Source organism: Pteropus vampyrus, unplaced genomic scaffold (genome assembly GCF_000151845.1).
Source record: "Pteropus vampyrus isolate Shadow unplaced genomic scaffold, Pvam_2.0 Scaffold750, whole genome shotgun sequence".
Classification (NCBI taxonomy): Eukaryota; Metazoa; Chordata; class Mammalia; order Chiroptera; family Pteropodidae; genus Pteropus; species Pteropus vampyrus.
Window position 1 is genome coordinate 905,697 of NW_011889531.1, and position 8,197 is coordinate 913,893.

General features: G+C 39.5%; 1 pseudogene; it reads left to right on the forward strand.

Moving 5' to 3' along the window:
• The first annotated feature begins 3,257 nt into the window (after positions 1–3,257).
• LOC111734075 lies at positions 3,258–3,376 on the forward strand (annotated as a pseudogene).
• Positions 3,377–8,197: the final 4,821 nt, after the last annotated feature.

Genomic DNA, 8,197 nt, shown 5'->3' on the forward strand with positions numbered 1-8,197 from the left:
CTTGTAAATTCTAAATCTTTACTGCTTTGACACCATTTTCTAATAACTGCAAGACAGGCTGGAATTGAACGGCGTCTATGGTTGGCTTAATGAAGTTAAGGGGAAAAGGCTCATTAATGCAGCTTTGGAAGTAACTTCCATTTTCTACATCACAAGACATGATTTTACCATCTTTCAGCACTAACATTAAAATCTTTTCGAATCTACCAAGATGCCAAGTCACAGAGTGTGTGCAACTTCCTCTAATTACTTATAAAAAGCAATTGCCGTCTTATCCTTTCTCGGTGTGGGACTGCAAAAACATCTCCCTGTGAGTGGGAGCTGCTGCACTGTGGTTCCCTCTGTTTTATGTTTTAAGTAAATGGTAATTAAGAAAAGAAAGAAGGGGTGGAGAGTTGAATCAAATGCTCCCTAATAGCAGGTCGCATTCTTTCTGCTTAGAGTGACACTTAGGACATACCTTTGCCACTCACTGTTTTCTGTATGACTTAGACGAAAAAGAGTCAAATTGGTGTAAATCTTTAGTGATTCAAAGAATTGAACAGATCTATTTAAAATGTCAATCGAAGCAGGCAGTCATCATTGGGAAGAAATGATAATAGTTATACTGTCATATTTTACATTTATATCATGCCTAAGATCTTTGCGAGGCACTTTTATACTTCATTCTCATTTAAAGTGATTAAAAGCAAAACAATATCCAGAGGATATTTCTTGCCCTTGTTTCAAATTACAAGGAAACATTCTGACAGATCTGACCCTGAACTTGTATGACTTATTTCTCTCACTACCCACCAAACCTCAGCCCTGTTGGGATCTTGTCTTTATTTAACATTTTAGTATTTTGTTCATCGTGGAACCTTTTACATTCGTTTTGATTTTTTGAAATTACTGCATTTAGATGGTAATCACATCATGATCCTTGTCTTGTACCTCTTCGATTTTGTGCCCAGGGCGAGTGCCTCTTCCCACCTCACCCTAGCCTTGGCCATGACTCAGAGTAGTGTTCAGCAAGCAGCATCAACTGGGTAAGTATTCATAAGGTGATTCAACACATAGGCAAAAACATCACACAATAACATGGGCAAATTCATTGAAGGAGCAAAAGGCTAGAGTGGGAAACTCCATCACAGAGGCCAGAAGCACCACCACCAGGACTCAAATGCACGTTTCAGTAGCTGAGAGCGGATGATGTTGTGACTGTAATGTGCACCTCTGTATTCTGTGTGTCCCTGCATGTCCAGTGGCAGGCGGTGGAAAAGAGGCTACAAAACGATGAGTAAGGGTGTCCAGCTTCCCTGCCGTGGCCAGCCTGCTTATCTGAGGTCCTCCAACACATTTCTCTGTGTCTGCTCGGATCTCTGGTTGTTTGGTGAAGCCACAGCCCGCCACTGAGAAAGTCCTGTAGTCCCCTCTACCCTGCCTGTGGTTTTACTTTCCACAGTTTCAGTAGTTCAACCTCAGTCCAAAAACATTAAATGGAAAATTCCAAAATAAACAATTCATAAGGTATAAATCGGGTGCCGTTCCGAGTAGTGTGATGAAATCTTGCACCATTCCACTCCGTCCTGCCCGGGACATGGATTGCCCCTCTGTACAACATATCCATGCTGAATATGCTACCCATCGTTAGCTACCTAGCCATCTCAGTTATCAGATTGACTAGCAGTGCTTGTGTTCAAGTCACCCTTATTTTACTTAATAATAGCTACGAAGCACAAGAGTAGTTGCACTGGCAATTCGGATATGCCAAAGAGAAGCCGTCAAGTGCTTCCTTTATGTGAAAAGATACATATGTATAGGGGAAAACATAGTGCATGTAAGGTTCAATACTATCTGCTATTTCAGGCATCCACTGGTGGGCAAACGGTTTTGGAAGTGTGCCCCGTGGATAAGGAGAGACGACTGTACCTGTAAGATTTAGTTGGTTATAGCTGGACATAACCAGCTATAATTTAGTTGGTTTAGTTGGTTATAGCAGTGATTCTGGAAACTTGGCATGTCCTTTTTGGGATCTTGGAAGCTATGCCTGTGGAGTTGCTACTCCATATGTTGACTCCTATAGGGCATAAGGCTTTTAAGCCACAGTGGCTCCTGCATCCGTTAATATATCTGTGGTGTCCTTGCACCTGATCTGTATTGCTCTGTTGGACCCCTGCAAGGACGTATGCTGAAGAGGAGCATGTGATACTGCCCTGTTGACAAGCTATGGTTCCTTCCAAGTGGACCAATGTCAAACGTAGCATGTGGCTGTCTGTAGGTCTGAATATTTAACAGACCCTAAGAAGGCACCTTGTGTGCATTCCAAGTATAATTTCAAATGTGCAATTATATATAAAAAGACTACAAGAAATAATCTAAAACTTACAGGATAAAAAAGAATATATCATCTATAGCTGCTTGATTCAGTAAACATTAAGTAAACTGCAAAGTCAGGAAAGTACTGTAGTTAAAGTTGGAAGATAGTCTCAGGTCTTCTGGTTTCCGATGACTGCCTAAACATGCATGTTTATTTCTCTGTCCTGCAAGGACCCAATCGAATCACAGTAAAGATATATTGAGAAGCAGCATAGTGTATTGGTTAGGACCAATACATATACAGTCAAGGGAGGTGGGAGATACTTTCTTTGGCAGAGCCCCCGAAAGTCTCCAAGCTCAGCAGGTACTAAGAGCAAAAGTGGGCTATGGGACAGCAATCAGGGGGATCATATTAGAAAACTGTCAATGAATAACAGAGCCTATCCATATACAGTCATGTGCCACTTAATGATGGGGATAGGTTAAGAAATGCATCATTAGGCAATTTCATTATTGTGCAAATATCAAAGAGCACACTTACACAAACCTACATGATAGTCTACTACACACCTAGGCTATGCGGTATAGCCTATTGCCCCTAGGCCACAAACCTGAACAGCATGTTACTATACAAAACAACACAAGACTAAATCAAGCACAAGAGAAAATCATGCAATCAAGAGACACAATAAACAGGAGACATATGAGACTGTTGCTAATTAGGGGACTGTTGTTAGAGTGTGATGTAAGAGATGATGATGGCTTAAATGAGAATGGTATATCGCAAAGGTTGAGAATCGATCAATTTGGGGTATATTTTGGAAGAAGAGCCAATAGAAGATGTTACATAAGGGTGAAGTAGGGGATGCAAGGAGGTAGGTATCTGAAATAATTCCCAAGTTTAGGATTTGAGCAATGATGGGTAGTTGTGCCATTTGCTGGCAAGATATGGAAAGATGGTCTACGGCCATGACACCCTGAACAAGCCTGATCCTGCCTGATCTTGGAAGCTAAGCAGGGTTGGGCCTGGTTAGTACTTGGATGGGAGACCACCTAGGAAGACCAGGTGCTGTAGGCATAATAAATAAAAAATAAGGGATTGTAAGCTGACAAGGTCCTTGCAATCTGTGAGATCAACCAAGGGTTGCCTCGCCTAAAAAAAAAAAAAAAAGATATGGAAAGATGATTTTGAAGGCTGAAAACTAAGAGTTGTTTTGAACAGGTTAAGTTTAAGATGGCAGGTAGACACACAGGTATCAAGTAGGTAGTTAGATATGAGTCTGCACTTCAGGGCAGAGGTTGGGACTGAGGATTTATATTGGGGAGTCATTAAATGTTATTTAAAATCATGAATCCAATGACATTACTTCATTCTGTCATGAAAAGCATACATATATCCAATATATGAATGTTTATCAGTTTTCAATTTTTGGAATCAAGCTATAGACAAGCATAGAAAACATAAATATATTAGATTGAAACACAGGAAATTGCTTATATTTCGTTATTGTGATGTACAAAAATTGATTATTTCATATGGTTCAACTCAGTAGTTACAAAATAAATTGCAAATGTTATAAATCTTGGCAACATAAAAGTAATAACATAGGAGACAAGAGTCAGAAGGCAGAGGGAGAGGTGGAGGTAAATGTGTATGTGCTAACTCATTTTTTTACAAGGTGGAGAGTAAATAAATAGTGTCAACATTTATTGAAACAAGAACTAGAACTGGGTATGCATCACTTAAAGTGTGAAAACGAAATAACTGGAAAATTTAAAAAATAATAATACAATTAACAAAAGCAAGAAGTTGAAGAGATGTACAAAGCAGTGTAGTTTGCTAAATTCCTTCATCTGCCATAGCAAGAGAAAATACAGTCAATATGTACTATCTCAAATTGACAAATCGAGAAATAGTGCTATATTATTTAGCCTTGTGGTGATATCTTCCAGAATCTTTAAAAGAGTTAAAAGTGGTTTCTTTTGGAAATAGGACTGTAGAAGGGCAAAGGTGGTGGAGACTATTAACTTTTTATTTTATTCCATTTACTAGAATTTTTCTTATGTGCATTATTGTATGACAATAATGATGATGATGGTGGTGATGGTGATGGTGATGACGATGACAACGATGACAATGATGATGATAAAATAACAGCTTCCGTTACTATTTTCACTTTTCCTTTCACACTTATCAAAATCAAATAGTGGGTCACTCGCTGTGCTGCCTTTGGCTGGCTGTACTAATAATCAAGCAATACCACATAGTTTTTTATTTTGTCCATTCGGGTACAGAAATGCAATTTCTAATATGGATGCTATAATTTACAGATCTGGACCATGAAATTCCTCCAAAGCTAAGATAGCCCTTATACCAAAAAGAATAGATAAGAATCTGCAGTTCCCTATGGGACTTATCGGTCCCCACCTCAAAACAGATGGCCACAGTGTTGGAAGAGCTGTGGTAAAAGGTGAAATTCGTAAAAAACCAAAGGAAGTTTGTCCTCATGATTTCTAAACATACTTATTACAAATTTGAAAATTACCAACCCTTCAAACCAAGTTTAACGGAAGAGTTATTTCAGTTTCCCAATATTGGTTTGTGACACCTCAGAGTGCCTCCAATTATCTTAAGGAGCATTGTGAAATTCTATTCTCCCAGCCTAAAAAAATAATTTATGTTCACTTTAATCTGACATATAACAAATATATGTCATTCACTACTTTTATGCAGAGGAATGGGGCTAGCACAGAAGGGTACTGAAAAAAAATAGGGCATATAACTATAGCAGAATCGGGAATCCTCGCTTTACATCTAGATTGGGTTTGTATGAATAAGTGTTCTGACCATCCAGGAAATTGTTTATTTGTGCTATCAGTTCCCCTTTACTATTAAGATTCTCACTGGACTTCCCCTCATTTATTTAATTGAGGAGCTACTTTACTAAGTTACATAAATTCCTATAGATATGAATATACATATACACACACGCAGATATATTTACCCCTCACATTGAACCTGACCCTTAGCTGAAGACTAAACAGAAGCATTCATAGACTGAGAGATCTTCAGACTTTTCTACACTCCATCTCACAGAAGGAAATGAAAACTGAACTTCCTCTTTTCTCTGGATAGTGAACGAGGATCGCCTAACCCTCTTGACATCAACGGTGTATTTGCCTTGATGTTTTCTGTTTATCCTTAAATGAAGACCTAAACATTCCATAGTAAAGTGGAAAATCTGGTTACAATCAACATCTCACCATGACGGAAACTCTTTCTAAGGGGAATCAGCCTCTGAAGGATAAAAGAGAAACCACCAACTTCCAACTCTCCCTTCTGGGGCTTCAAGAACAATTCCTCAGTTGTAACTTTGGCTTATTTGTCATCACAGTGGGATGATTTCTCTGTTAACCTTGTGCCGAGAGGTTTTCAGGTAGAGGAAAACCACAGTGAATGAAGAAATAGCAAACTTGCCTGGTGCCAAGCAGATAGCATTATTTCCCCCTAACTCCTGATTTTTTAATCTTCCAATATTCTGAATCTCATTTGAATAGATTCCAAGGCTGTGAATTCTAGTTCACAGATCGCTAGGAAAGACTGTATAGAAAGCCAAGGAAGGGGGCATTACACCCGTTAGGCCAGGAACCAGATTTATTCCTCTCTCCCTCTCTCGACTTCATACGCATGTTTGGTTAGTACATAATGCTTCTAGTTTTACGGGGAGCAATTCTGATAACTCATCTCTGTGGTTTTCAATAGTAGGCCTTAAACCTGCACACTGTGATAACCAAATCCATCCATAGCACCCGACTTGGGGGTAATCCATCTGAGGTCTTAATCACTAAAATAAGGCTCCTCTGGGCCTGGCAGCTTTTAGACCCAACGAGCCGGAGGTGGAAGGAGGCTTTTAACTAGTGCCTCTTGTTAGAAAGGGGGCCAGGCCAGTGCATTAGTGAGCTGCGAGTGCCAGACCCCTGGAGAGACATGGAGTTCTGAAGACACAGTGTCTCTATATAAATGGCTTTAAAAACACATGTTTGGAAAAGCTCCAAAATGTTTTAGTCACCTGCTTATGGCAAAACTAAGTCATTTTATAGCCCTAATAGAGGAAGGAAACAGCAAGACAAAAGCAAAAATCCACTCAGAACATAGAAGCAAGCAGCAAGCGAACAGTGCTGTTAGGTGCCAGGAGTGGGCTCTCATACAATGCCACCCATTATATCCTGGTTTTTCACAATGAAGAGCCTTTCATCCATTGTTTAGAGCCCCAGACTATTTTTCCAAGTCTATTCCCTCAATTAAATGCATATGCCATTTACCAGTTTGCCTGCGAAAGAGGGTTCTTCAGTATCTGCCCTGGAGATGGCCAACCGAACCTCAATATAGATACAAAACTACATTTTACTGTGAAAGTTGCAATGTACCCTCAGGGGTGAAAGTGGGAGGAGGGATAGAAGAAATTCACGCAGCTCTATTTTGTTCCTTCCCAAGATAGAATTTTAGAACACTGTATGTTCTCTAAGTACAACTTTCAACAAGGACAAACTATCTTTGGAATAAAATAACATTCTGGGTGTTTTGCTAGCCCAGGATTTAGTAACATACAATCATAGCAGTCAATAGCAAGAAAATGCAATCTCCTGAAATTTGAAAACAAACACACACACACACATACACACACACAAACACACACACACACACACACACACACACCCTGCAATGGAGCCCTATCCATTATATGAGCTAAAACATTTCAATCTAAATTAAATCCAATTAGAGGTAATCATAGTGGATCATATTAAACTAATTCTCGGACAGGAAAGATTATAATTTTAAATGGCTCCATGAAGCACTAATGAAAAAAAATCATTTATTTCAATTAAGTAGGCCTATAACCAATACCTAAAGGTCAGTGGAAAATTGCCAGGGTGGCTATTTCTCTTCTCTGCCTGAACCCCAGCTGAGCCGTAAGAGCCCGGGGTTCTGAAGCAAGATCCGCCTGTGATGGGATTGAGTTTGCAGCCGTCTATCATGCTAGACTGAGCGATTGCAGAGCTTAGTAATGACAGGAGTGATTACCTCTCAGGATGGATGTAATACTACATTTCAGGACTTAGGTGCATAACTACTTTTCTATTATTACATCCCTTCTTTATACTTGATGTATTCTAGTCAACGGTTCTGCAATTTCCCAAGCAACTTTGGCTTCTGTAGAAAGCCTTGCTAATGACGGTGCCTAACCTCTTCCTTTCCTCCCTGGAACTGAGAGCTACCAAACACTAGACAAAAGGTGGTTGCCTTTTATTCCTAAAGCACCTACTTAATGGGACAGAAATTAATGCAACTTTCCTCTTTGTGTTAATTATTTCTGAAAGTTGCCACAAAATGATACCTCGAGAAGCCTGAAATACTAAGCCACCTTTTCACCATCCAGCGGGTGGCTATTTACACCTTAACTGTCATCCAACTTAGTAGACCTGCATTGTAGTGCTAAACGCTACCCAAGGCTTATTGGTTATATGACCTTGGCCAAGTCATTTCACTAGCGTGGGCCTTAGTTTTATCTTATACAAAACTGATGTGCTTTCTAATCACATCTGCTATTTTAGGGCTCCACTAAGGTGCCTTAGGGGGGCTACTGCAAAGTTGGAGGAACAGCTGATAGGTTCATCTGTCTTACCATTTCTTCCCAAAACAGTTCTGCTTTCATCCACAGATATAATGAGCTTTAACATAAGATCTCATTTTACAAAAGATTCTGCTGCTAAAATTTCTAAACCACTGGCCTTTAAGGTCTGACTAATCAATAAGTGAATCTGTAACTTCAATTCCAACAGAAGAATCAAACCAAATTAGTATTCTGCAGAAAATATCAACTTGGAAATTAGGAGAGGG